At 41.7% G+C, this 13,876-nt stretch overlaps 1 long non-coding RNA gene across 2 annotated transcripts; it reads right to left on the bottom strand.

The window, feature by feature from the left end:
• Window positions 1-8,374: 8,374 nt before the first annotated feature.
• LOC137758465 (uncharacterized) lies at window positions 8,375-13,860 on the bottom strand. 2 transcript variants are annotated; one of them, XR_011073006.1, is made up of 3 exons: window positions 13,195-13,860; window positions 12,433-12,467; window positions 8,375-12,338 (listed from the first exon to the last, which is right to left on the bottom strand). It is a non-coding gene; the product is annotated as an uncharacterized lncRNA (long non-coding RNA). The 2 variants fall into 2 exon arrangements; XR_011073005.1 differs by lacking the exon at window positions 12,433-12,467.
• Between the last annotated feature and the right edge of the window lie 16 nt (window positions 13,861-13,876).

Here is a 13,876-nt window from a genome sequence, read left to right on the forward strand (position 1 = left end):
GCCGCCGCCACACGGTGCCCTCGCCTGGGGCGGGGAGAAGGGCCGGGGAAGGAGTCGCACCGCCGCGCCGCGGTCCACGCTCGCCCCACACTCGCAGCGGCCACCCTGAGCGCGCCCAATGGCTGCTCTGTCCCTCCCCCTCCGACGGGCGCGCGCGCCGCGGCTCCGCCCCACCCCTCCCCCTGCGGGGGCCGGCGCGCTCCCAGGCTCCTCCCCGCCCTTCCCCACCCGCGGCGGTTCCGGCCCCGGCTCGCACTCCGCCCCGCGCTGCGCAAGTGCCTGCCTCGCGCCTAGCCTCGGGCGACCCTGAACCACCGGCGCGGCGCCCCTCCCAGGCCCGCCCGCGGAGGTCAGCCCCTCCGCTGCACGTGACCGTCTCGCTCGCGGGGGCGGAGAGGAGCGCGGCGCCGGCCCGCCTTCCGCATCCCGAGACCTGCGCGCCTCCCGCTGGGGTTGATGCGCTGTTCTCCTCTCTGCGAGTCCCCGCCCCGCGCTGCACTCCCCAGTCCGGGAGGACACTAGTTCAGGGACTGACCATGCTTAATCAAGATCATTCTAGTGATATTAATGAATATCTGAGTTACTTCCTTTATTCCCCCCCCACCCCCCGCCAATTAAAGACAATGCTCCTACCTATTAGAAAAATGAAAATCCAAACACTGACAGCCCCAAATACTTGCAAGAATGTGAAGTAATAGGAACGCTCGTTCATTGCTGGTGGGAATGCAAAATAGTACAGCCATTCTGGAAGAGAGTTTGGCAGTGTCTTACAAAACTAAACATACTCTTACTATACGATCCAGCAATCGGACTCCTTGGTATTTACACAAAGGAGTTGAAAAATTATGTCCACATAAAAAACCTGGACACAGATGTTTCATAGCAGCTTTATTCATAATTGCCAAAACTTGGAAGCCACCAAGATGCCCTTCGGTAGATGAATGGGTAAACAAACTGGTGCATCCAGATAATGGAATATTATTCAGCACTAAAAAGAAATAAGCCATCAACCCATGAAAAGATATGCAAGAACTTTAAATGCTTATTACTAAGTGAAAGAAGCCAATCTGAAAGGCTACATACTCTTTGATTCCAACTAAGTGATACCATAATGGTGGATAATGTCATTAGTCAAAACCCATAGAACATACAACACCAAGCGTGAATCCTAATGTAAACTATGGACTTTGGGTGCTAATGAAGTGTAAATGTAGATTCATCAGTTGTAACAAATATACTTCTCTGCTGAGTAGTTGATAATGGTGGAGGCTATACATATGTGGGAACAGGGGGTACATGGGAAATCCCTGTACCTTTCACTCAATGGTGTTGTGAACATAAAACTGCTCTAAAAAAATAAAGTCTACAAACTTTAAGCTATAAGATGAATAAGTTCTGAGGTTCTAATGTATAGCATGGTGACTAGTTGATAACACTGCAATGTATAACTATAATTTGCTAAGAGAACTTAAAAGTTGACCCCCAAAACATACACATATATATTTATATATTCCTCTTTACCATAAATGTACGGCTGTGCTCCTGGCTTCTCTAATCTCTTCCAATCATCTATTTTTATTTCTGCTCAGTACCATGCTGTCTTAATTGGTAGAGTTTTATAATAGCGAGTCTTAATATCTAGTAGGTCAAAAATCCCCAATTCACTCTTCCATTTGCTGTTAAGAATCAGCTCGCATGTTCTATGTGGGGGAGGGAGGTGAAGGAAATTCATTTTAGTTTCCTAAAATCTCTAAAACAATTTGGGGAGAATCACATCTTCTGTAGATTGAAATTTTCTATTGAAATAAGATTTATTTCTCCATTCCTTTAGTTTTTCTTAGGTGTCTTTGTTCTATAATTTTCTCCATATAGTTGTTGCCTATTCTTGCTAGAGTTATTCCTAGGTACTTTATAATTGTGATAATATTATAAGTGGTATCTCATTGCCTTTTCTAAATAGTTGTAGCAGAGTACAGAAATGCAATTGATTTTGTATATTGATTTTGTTTGCAGTATACTTGCTAACCACTTTTATTCATTCGAATACCTCATCTGTGGATTCTTTTGGTTTTTCTACAGGGACAAGATATCCTCAATGACTAGTGATAGCAGTTTCTTCTTCTCCAATGCTAAGAATTCTTCTTTTTCTTCCTGTGTAAGACTTCCTATATAATGCTGCAAAGAAGGATTATCTTATCTTGTTGGTGAAAGGTGTCTTATCTTGTTCCCAATATTAAAAAAGAATGTTTTCAATGTTTCACCATTAAATATCACATCTGCTGAATATTTATACCTTCTAATGATAGTCTGTTCATTTTGTATCATGAATAGATACTGAATGTTATGGAATGCATTTTCTACATCTCCTGAGATTAAATTTTTTTTAGATCAAGAATTCAGTGGGGGACAGATGGATTGAGAGTTTGGGGTTAGCAGACGCAAACTATTACATATAGGATGGATAAACAACAAGGTCCTACTATACAGCACAGGGAACTAAATTCAATATCCTGTGATAAACCATAATGGAAAAGTATGAGAAAGAATGCATATATACGGAACTGAGTCTCTTTGCTGTACAGCAGAAATTAACATTGTAAATCAACTGTACTTCAATAAAAAACTTACTCTGCATCCATAATGTGTCACACTGTTCTAGACAGTAGAGGTAAAGCAGTGACCAAACAGATGAAAACACTTGCCCTCAGGGAGTTCACCTTGTATTAAAGGAGAACAAACACAATGAATAAATAAAATGCATAGTTTGTTACATATTGATCAACACAAAAGACAAAAATGAAGTAGAGAGGGGAACAGGTAGTGTGGGGAAGGAGGTCTGCAACTTCAAATGCAGTGGTAGGAATGGGTGTCATTGACAAAATGACATCTGGCAAGAGCCTGCAAGCAGAAACAAGAGCATAGCTTGTATGCAGTAAGCACTGCAAGGCAATATGAAGTTCTGTTACAAATTCTGTGAAGGAAAAGTGAATTTCTGAGTAGGTTCACTGGAAAAGATAAATGTTAACATACTATTTTAGTTGCTAATTCCCTATCACAAGCAATGAAGCTTAAAAATCTTACATCAACTATTAAGTAAATTAAAAAAACCGCTGAAACCATTATAACCACCAGTAGTACCAAAGTAGCATTCTTATTAAAAGTATGAAAATAACCATTTCAATATAGAATACAGAAAGATAACAAAAATCACTCTGTTGTTCAAAGTAAATTATTATAAAATTTCAACTTGGGTCACAGAAGCCTATCAAAAAAATAAGTATGGGAAAAGCATAAATGGAAAAAAGACATATTCACAGGTACAAGACCTAAAACTCATTGTAAGTACTCCCCATAAGTTATCTGACCCAATCCAGGGCTAACACTCTAAAGAAACATGAAAACAAACAGACAATCACTCAGAGACCAGATGACAGAAAGAGGAAAGGAATCGTTTCAAAGATGTGTTACAGAAAGTTCAAGTACAAAATTTTCAAATTAATATTGAGAATGCAAAAGGAAAAAAGACCCAGCAAGTCTAACTAGCAATGAAATAAATAAGCAAAGACAAAAAGAGAAGTACATCTAAACACACAAAGACTGACCAAAAGAGAATAAGGAAACTCCTAAACCAAAAGGTCACAGAGGTGTCCTATCCAACATTAGCTCATGGGATGATGATAGGTGTTTATGCGGGGGGGGGGAATAGGTCAAAGTTAATCTATTAGATTCTTTATGCAGTACATCTCAGAATCTTTCAAAATGCCACTGTGAATTATGAATCACTAACCTACTTTGGGGGTAGGGTATGGGGGGCACAGAGTAAGTACGCATGAGAATGTAGTCTTTCCCATGCCAGCTCACCACGGAACCCTTTATTTTGGCCAAAAACAAAAGTCTGTGAGAAAAATGTTGTCCTAAAGGATGGTAAGACAGATGAAATTCATAAATCGCTTTGTAGAGTTAAAGGAATGCTAAAAAAAAAATTTAAGGACTTTCCGGTTGTTGTTTTTTTCTTTTAGTATTGGTAGAAAGCCAGCCAAGAATCAGTTGGACTTACAAACATGAGTACATGGATGAATAAAAGATAGAAAAGAGAATAAATCAAAATTCTGATATATTTTACTGAAGAGGATATTTGGATACAAATGTTGTTATGAAGCAGTCCAACTATGCTAAAGTAAAGAAAGAAAAATGCAAGGGTTGTACTCGTCCTAACTGACAAAAGTGAAATAAATCACCAGGATGGAATGGTATCCAACCAGAGTTCTGGATGCTCTTGAGGACGACTATGAATTTGTAGGCAAAGTTAGATAGAATCATCCAAATAGCCCCAAATTTGGCTCCTACAAAGGCTCTGGAGAAGACCCAATAAAATAAGATTCATTGTGGATTTGTTGGAAGTATAGGGTAGGTTGATGGAATTTTTAATTAAGAATAGACTCAGACACTGAAGTAAAAATAACCTAATGGAAGAAACACCGTAAAGTGATAGAATCTATAGATATCTGTATTAATTCTATATCTATAGGTAGATTCTGTATCTATAAAGAGAAATAGATATAAAACACCTGAAATTTTTTGAAGTGGTAAATAAACTGAGGCAGGAAATAATGTTTATTTAGACTTTCGACACATCTTAGACAACATTCTTCAACAAAGGCTTAAAATATTAAATCACTATCAAAAGAAATATTCTGCCCCAGATAGGAAAGTGGCTTGGTGGCAGAAAACAAAAGGAAGAAATAAGCAAAATTTCAAATACAGTTTATCTCGGGATATTAGTGAAAACTAGTCTCATTTGTATAATATTGAAAAATGGAGCACACGGCAAATGTTCAGGTTTAGAAATGAGCAGTGAAATGCCAAGCGCCAGAGATAACCGATGGAGAGTTATTTATTTATTTAGTACAGTCCTGGCAATGACAAGGGTCATAGCCAGTATGATCCACGACATTCAAGGAAGCTCTCCACGTGCCAAACACCACCTGAGTCACTGTATGTGCATCACTTTGTTTAGTCTTCACAACTTCCTACAGAAGTAATTGCCATTTTATTCCATGAGTTTACAAGCTAGACAGTAAAGGCTCAGAGAGGAAAGTAACTTCCCCAAAGATCACTAAGGTAAGTAGGTGGCAGTAATAGTAGCTACTAAGTGATAGAGCTAAAATTTGAAACCTGGCAACTGACCCCAGAATCCTCACCTACTTTGGGGGTAGGGTATGGGGGGCACAGAGTAAGGATGCATAAGAATGTAGTCTTTCCCATGCCAGCTGACCACGGAACCCTTTATTTTGGCCAAAAACAAAGCACTGCGAGAAAAATGCTGTCCTAAAGGGTGGTAAGTCAGATGAAATTCATAAATCACTTTGAAAGGTTAAAGGAATGCTAAAAAAAAAAAAAAAAAAAAATTAACTACTGCACCAATGGTTCTCAAACTTGAGCATGCATCAGAATCACCTGGAAGGTGTGTCAAAGACAGACTGCTGGGCCCCATCCCCTCGAGTTTCTGACTAAGCAGATTTTGTGGGTTCCGAATTTCTATTTCTAACAAACTGATGTTTCTGCTCAAGGGCCCACACTTGGAGAAATATGGTCCTAAGCCACAGGTGGTGAAACAAAGAAAGCAAGAGATCACGATAAGAATGGTCTCGGGAAAAGGAGAAAACCTAGGTGAAGAAAGCTGGCGTGGAATTAAGGAAAGGAGGGATGAATCATCCAGTAAATGGGGTCAAGCTAAAATCACATGGAAATTTTCCTGGGCCTTTTGCTCCCTGGGTGGGCAAAGAGTCTTCCTGGGACCTCAAACAGCCTAAAACTATTCAACCCAGCTTCGGGCACAGTATAAATTTAATGGCAAAAGGACGTCCCCACGTTCAGGATCTCTGTACTCTGGCTACCACCACAAACCTTACCCACTGACAATGCCTAGAACTCCTTTAACAGGAAACAAAACGTTTTACTTTGTAGCAAGAAATAGAAGCTTGAGAAGGAAATAAGTCCTAAAAAGTGAATATATATCGCTGTCTACAGATCTCATTCAAAATGTAAATGACTGCTTATAGATTAACCATAGGTCTAATATAACATGGCATGTCTAATATTCTTAAAATTACAAAAATTCAGTGTTATTACTTTGGAGAGGAAGCATGATGCTACATGAAAGGCATCAAATTTGGTGTTAGAAATCCTATATTTGGGGATAAATGACTTCTGACAAGTCTTTTTTTGTTTCTTTGTTTATATTTTATTTTTGGCTGCGTTGGGTCATCGTTGCTGCACGTGGGCTTTCTCTAGTTGCGGCGGGCGGGGGCTACTCCTCGTTGCGGTGCACGGGCTTCTCATTGCAGTGGCTTCTCTTGTTGCAGAGCACAGGCTCTAGGCACGTGGGCTCAGTAGTTGTGGCTCGCGGGCTCTAGAGCGCAGGCTCAGTAGTTGTGGCGCATGGGCTCAGTGGCTCCGCGGCATGTGGGATCTTCCCGGACCAGGGCTCGAACCCGTGTCTCCTGCATTGGCAGGCGATTCCTAACCACTATACCACCAGGGAAGTCCAGACATTTTCTTCATACGTAAAAAAGGAGCAGTAGGGACTTCCCTGGTGGCACAGTGGTTAGGAATCGCCTGCCAATGCAGGAGACACGGGTTCGAGCCCTGGTCCGGGAAGATCCCACATGCCGCGGAGCCACTGAGCCCATGCGCCACAACTACTGAGCCTGTGTGCCACAACCACGGAAGCCCGCGCGCCTAGAGCCCGTGCTCCGCAACAAGAGAAGCCAGCGCAATGAGAAGCCCGCGCACCACAAGAAGAGTAGCCCCCAGCCGCCTCAACTAGAGAAAGCCCACGCGCAGCAACGACCCAACGCAGCCAAAAATAAATAAATATAAAATTAATTTATTTTTTTAAAAAAAGGAGCAGTAATTCCCCACAGAGATGTGAGGATCAAAAGGGATCATATTTGTGAAAGCATTTGGTCAATTATAACTCACTTTTTCAATTATAAGGTGTTAGTTAGGACTACTTCGGGGAGTAACACGTTTTATACAAGCTGTTACTAGATGTGCACTGTATTCAAGTTCAGGGTGCATATTAACGTCCAGTGTCATTTATACACAAGAGATGCCTTCTAGGCTCAAGAGACAAAAGTTACAAGTGATAATCAGGCATTCATGACGCTGGGATTTGATAACGTTTCTCCCAGTCTAAACGCAGTGGGAAAAATCCAGAACTGAAAGTGGACACAAACTACTTAGTATTTTAGGAAAGCAGGAGAGACACAACAGGATTGGGGAGAAGTATCAAGTCTATCAGAAGCTCTCAGGGACGCCTGGTGTCTACCTACAGAGGCTGCAAACAGCATACTCTTAGGACAAAACCCTAAGGCAGTGGGTGGTTTTTTGTTTGGTTTTTTGTTGCCTGAGAGTGAGCTACTGTCCCGCTATCTCACTCTAAAACCTATAAAAAGAGAAGGGCTGTGTTCCTCCAGCTGTGGCACCTCAGGGTAGGGTCCTCTACCTAAGGCTCTGAAAAAGTAAGGAGGGCACAGTGCTACCTCATAGTACAAAAAGGTACATGAAAGACCTATGTTCTCCTTCCTCTGCTGCTGGCAGGCACTAAGATGAGGAAGAGATGCTAAGAAGGCCATGGCATGGTGATGGAGGAGTCCAGTCTGGCTGCGGCACCTTCACGCCCTTAGGAAAACTGTCGGCAAGCTTTCATTAGAGTAGGTTCAGGCCACAACGTGAATATTCATCTTTCATCTGTTTAAACAAGGCACTAAATAGTAGGTGTCACTGGTCACTTCCTATTGAACAGAGCCTACAAGATTTTAGGTAAGCATCAAGACACTGATGTTGGGTCAGGCGAAGATTTCCTAGCTATGACACCAAAAAGTATATTGATAAAAGAAAAAAATAAGCTGGGCTTCATTCAGATAAAAAATAATGCATTTCAAAAGACACCATTAAAAAAGTAAAGACGTGCCATGAACTAGGAAAAAATATTTGAAAATCATATATCCAATAAAGGACTTGTATCCAATAATAACAAGTGTTGGCAAGGATATGGAGAAACTGGAACCCTCATGCATTGCTGGTGGAATTGTCAAATTCGAAACTGCTACTTTGAAACACTGATTCATCATATGACCCAGGTAATTACCCCTGGGTAACCACCCAAGTGAAATTAAAACTACATGCACACATCAGCCAGAGCGGCGAAAACGCGGAAACAAACCAAATGTCCATTAATTGGTGGATGGATAAATAAAATGTAGTATATATCCATACTATAGAATATTCTTTGGCAATATGATACATGCTACTGCATAACCTCAAAAACATTACGCTAAATAAAAGAAGCTAGACACAAGAGACCACATACAGTATGATCCCATTTATATGAAATGTCTACAAAAGGCAAATCTATAGAGGTAAGAAGTAAATTATCGGTTGAATGGGTCTGGGGGTGGGAATGAGAGTGATTCCAAATAGGCACAAGGTTTCTTTTGGAGGGTGATGGAAATGTTCAAAAATTAGATTACATGATAGGTGCATACAACTCTATAAATTCACAGATTTTACTAAAAACCACTGAATTGCATATACTTCAAAAGAGTCAATTGTATGGCATGTGAATTATACATCAATAAAACTGTTTAAAAAATAAAGAAATTTAAAAGAGAAGTCAGGGACAGCCCTGACCCCAAACCTCACTATGAAATGTTAACATATTTACACAGAAATCTGCCACTTATCCTGATGTCGCCCTTCCAGAAACTTGACTCTTAGGATGACAAAGAACACGAACAAAGAGTAAGAGACCTCCAAACAGGGTCTAAGATAGCCGTGGCTCATTTATGCACTTTAGACTACAGGAGAAAATGGAAGTCCTCCCCTCGCCCCTACCCAGCCTGAGATGAAAACTTAATGACTCATAGGTACAAATGCAGGGCACCTAATTTTAAGCTCGATTATCTGGTTTTCCTCAGCAGCTACATTAACTAAGTGACAGTTAATACTGAGGATGGGATCAGAAGCAAACTCTCAAAGCACAGGCCTCTGGGTCTGGTCAGCCCCTTACAACTTCACACCACTGAGGGCAGGGCAGCAACGGTACCCTGGTGGCCAAAAATGGTTACGACATCTGTTATCTGAGGCTGGAAAGAGAATCAGTTTCTCAAAATGAGGTCATCAAAATGGCCATGGGTATGCACCCATTTATGATACAGGTTCTCTTGCCTCACTCAAACCAACTGAATCAGAACCTCCAACAATGATACCTAAGAATCTGCATTTTTAACAAGCCCCTTGATGATTCTTATGTTTTAAATTTTATTGTGCACAAGAGCCCTTTACTTAGAGAATATTAGCGATGGAAGGAACCTTGATGATCATCTAACCCAAAGTTCACATACTGTAGATGAAAACACTGGGGACCAACGATGTAACATGATTTTCAAAGATCAAATAGTTCTTTAAACTCTTTAAAAAAAAAAAACAAAACTATGTCTCTAGTCCTAAAAATTGTCAAGAATACTACTGACAAAAGAGAATATAAAATGTACCTTGGAAATATTTTCTTCAAAGATTGATGAAGATAACATGCTTAATCATTTAAAGGGATATGTTTCTGCTCTCAGGAAAATTCATCCAGAGCACCTCATTACCTGAAGCTGCCAACGAAATGAGTCATCATAACAGTTAAATTATTTTTTCCTTGTTGGTATGTTCAGTTTAATTATTGCCTTTTTTCCCCAAACCTACCTCCCTTGAGAAAATGCATAGGTTATTTGACCCAAAACACCAACATTCTTACAGATCACAAGCATTAAGTCATCATTTCCTCTGAAGCCACATCTCCAGGGCTGCAAGTCATATTTTTATATTAATGCAGCCTGAATTCTCCTGTGCGTGGGTCCTAAATCATGAGCTAGCAAGAGGGAGGAGATATGGGGATATATGTATATGTATAGCTGATTCACTTTGTTATAAAGCAGAAACTAACACCATTGTAAAGCAATTATACTCCAATAAAGATGTTAAAAAAAAAAAAAAGATTACATTCTATTGGAGGAAAACAGTCAATAAACAAATATACAAATTAACTAAAAAAAAAAAAAAAAGTGGGTCTGTTTCCAGGGGCCTATTTAGCCAGTGGGTTCATCACCCGAAACCTCAGGCTCCCTTTCATTATTCCTGCTTGATCCTGCCTTTTGATAATTTCCAGTAAAGCACTGTTGTCTTATTTTCTGCTTTAGACAAGCTTAAGGGAGAGTTTCTTAAGTCACTTGACCAAAATATATTTTGGAGCATGGAAAGAACATAGTTTCTTTGTTTTTGGGGGGGTTTTGTTTTCACAAAAGGATTACTTGGATTCAAAATCTTGTTCACTGACTTGTTAATCGTGATGTAGTGACATGACAAATTTCTCAGCCTGTTAGAGGCTTTAATTTCTTTTTCACAAAATGTAAAGAATAACACCTACCTTGCAAGGTTTTTTGCAAAGATTCTAAAAAACACGTAGTACGTAAAATAGATAATATATGCAACACGAACAGTGTCTATTGTATATATATAATTGTCAATGAAAAAGTGTTGCCTGCCATATCAGTAAACAAAGGATGTTGCAGCCATCAAGCCATCACATTATAGCCGCCCCAAGAGTGAACCCTGAGGAAACTCAGGATGGAAACAGGATGCCCACCATCTAGCAGTCAACTGCCACAGCCTCCCCTGATGGTGCACCCCGAGGGAACTCAGGATGAGAAAGCACAGGATACTGGCCCACATAGCTGAGGTGCATATCAAAGGAAGGATTTCAGTGAGCCCAGACTTTTGCATCTTCCCATACACAGAAAAACACTAAAAATTCATTAACTCGAGATGTCTGGTTTTCTTTAATTAACAGGAATCTTTCGATGTTCCGATTTACCTGGTCTTTGTTGCAAAAACTCCTATAGTTGATGGCGCCTCCCTCTCCTTTTTGGATCAGTCCCTCAGAGAGAGCTGAGAGGCTGTGTCCCAGGCTTAAGTCCTCAGTTTTGCCCACCAAATAAAACATATTTCTCAACTTTGAGGTTGTGCATTTTTTTCAGTCAACATCATATATATGTTAAATATACATATATAGAATATATATACACAAATATACATATATATTAGTGTAGGGGGTAAAAACATGGACTTTTCCTTGTTATTTAACCACTCTGAACCTCAGTTTCCATTTCAGCAAAATAGACATATTAACAGGTCCTAAATCACAGTGTTGTCAGAAGGGCTAAACACACATAAAGCATGTACCCACTGTCTGGCAAACAGTAGGAGCTCAACAAATGTTGTCCAATGGCAAGGCAGCCCTCAAGAGACCAGCGGTCAGTACGTGGTGGGTATTATGATTATTGTTCATTTCTTTCAGGGGCAATCTGGAAGCGCAGAGGCAGAGGTTTGGAGGAATTTTAGGGGTCCACACAATACACCCAGGGGGGAACAACACAGATCCCCTGAGTGGGGTTCAGGGAGCACCTCAGCAGCCCTGGCCCTTCCTGCTCTCTCAGTTGGGAGGGTCTCAATGCTGGACTTTGTATTTTCAAAAGATGGCCCGGGCCTTCTTCAGAGAAGAGGAGGTGACAGACAGCATGATGATGGCTGATGAAGGTGTGGGATGATGAGCGGAGAGTCAGCTTGTACCAGAAACATCAACACTCAACCAACGCCTGGCTCTACTTCCTCACCTGTTGATTGATGGCTAGGCTTTATCTAGTTTCAGGACGAGAGTAAAACACAAGGATTCGAAATAGAGTCACAGGTGTAGAAAACAAACTTATGGTTACCAGGGGGGGAAAGTGGGGAGGGGAGAGGGATAAGTTGGGAGATTGGGATTGACATATACACAACACTACCTATAAACTAGATTACTAATCAGGACCTACTGTATAGCACAGGGAACTCTACTCAGTACTCTGTAATGACCTGTATGGGAAAAGAGTCTAAAAAAGAGTGGATTATATGTATATGTATAACTGCTTCACTTTGCTGTACACCCGGAACTAACACAACATTGTAAATCAACTATACTCCAATAAAAATTTAAAAAAACACACGCAAGGATTCTCCAAAGATCTTATGTTTGGACCTGATTCCTAGATCTTCTTCTGGGAATTGGGGGTGGGAGGAGAGAGAGTAAAGGAAACAGTGGGGTGGGGCGGGGGGATGTGCATAGGGAAATGAGCGCTTCATGGCGGAAGCACTGAAGCACCACAAAAGGAGTTCCATCGATCCTGGAGAAATCCCCTCAAGTCCCCTCCAGGAAAACTTCAAAACTCAGGACTGTCGATTCAGCGCACCTGAAAAAAACAGAGCAGATGGACGTCAGGACCCCGTTGGGATCCTGCAGCTCCATGGCTGCGGCCCCAGCAGTTTTGAGGGCAAACAGCTTACTCCAGAGTATTGATCCAGCCACAGCAAGGTGCAATCTGCTTAAAAAAAAAAAAAGTCTGTTTGAGAAATAGACCCACAGACACAGAAAACAAAATTTCCGTTACCGAAGGGGAAAGGGTGAGGGGAGGGATAAATTAGGAGTGTGGGATTAACAGAGACACACAGATATATGATATACGTAAAATAGATGAACAACAGGGTCCTACTGTAGAGCACAGTATTACTGTGTTCAATATTACTCAATATCTTGCAATAAACGATAATGAAAAAGAATCTGGAAAACAACATATATATGTATGTATGTATACGTATGTATGTGTGTATGCATAACTGAATCACTTTGCTGTACACCTGAAACCACCAACAATGTAAATCAACCATTCTTCAGTTTAAAAAAATAATTTAAAAATAATTTTAAAGTCTGTGTATGTACAGCAACCCTACCCCGTCAAGCCGGGAAGACGAACAGCAGTTACGTGTAGACAGAGGCAACCCACCACATTGTCCCCAGCACGCAACTCCAGACATGGTCAGAAGCCTTTTACTGCCTGAGAGTTTTAGCACATGAGGGGGAAGCTTTTCAACTCAATTAGCATTCAGTGGTCCTGATGCTCAATCACAGGGATCAGCTGGGAAGTTACTAAAGCCATTACCAGGGGCTGGAGTCGCCAGCTGAGTTTGAAATGTCAGTGCCTTTCCCCTGACACCACCTCCCCTCTTCCCACTGTCCCTCCCAATCAGAGGTCCTGATAATTTGGTAACCTTTCACAACAGCAGGCAGTCATCCTTCAGTCTTGGGATCAGGGACTTTGAAATACCCAAGGAGTCAATTACAGCTTGGCTCTGTCCCTGGGAAAAGAAAGCAGCATCCGAGAGGTGGAAGGAATTGGGGTCCTGGGCAACGCGGGCAGGTGAGTTCCGAGGCGCCTTCTCCCAGATGCCGCCTGCATCCCACCAAAGCTTCCGAGGAGACCACAGCCTGTAGGGGTAGAAAGAAGAGCCTGGGAAGACCCAGCTCAAGGTTGCTATAAGCAAAAGAGAATATGAAGGGAGAATTGTCTCGAATTAGAGGAGGATTGCAGGAATGTAACCCTTTGTATTCTAAAGATCTGACAGTGAATTGGTAGGTAGGTAGGACCTTGGCTAGTTGTTAATCAATACTCATTGGCCCTTTCTCTTTGCTGCATCCAGATTCCCTTCGACAGCCCCCTTGCCTCTGGGTGGGGCCCTGGGACGAGCCCTGACCGGTGGACCATGCGCAGAAGCGGCTCTGTCCTCTCTGGGCAGAAGAGGCCAAGAGCGTGCGTGCCTTCTCCAAGCTCCCTTCTTCCAGCGCGGGGCTCTGAGGACCTGAGGAAGGTGACGCCACAATGTTGAAGGACCCTGAGTCCCTCACATCTGCAAAGAACAGAGTCTCCCACTCCAACCCTAGCCAGTAAATCGA

This window comes from Eschrichtius robustus, unplaced genomic scaffold (assembly GCF_028021215.1).
Source record: "Eschrichtius robustus isolate mEscRob2 unplaced genomic scaffold, mEscRob2.pri scaffold_914, whole genome shotgun sequence".
NCBI classification, from domain to species: Eukaryota; Metazoa; Chordata; class Mammalia; order Artiodactyla; family Eschrichtiidae; genus Eschrichtius; species Eschrichtius robustus.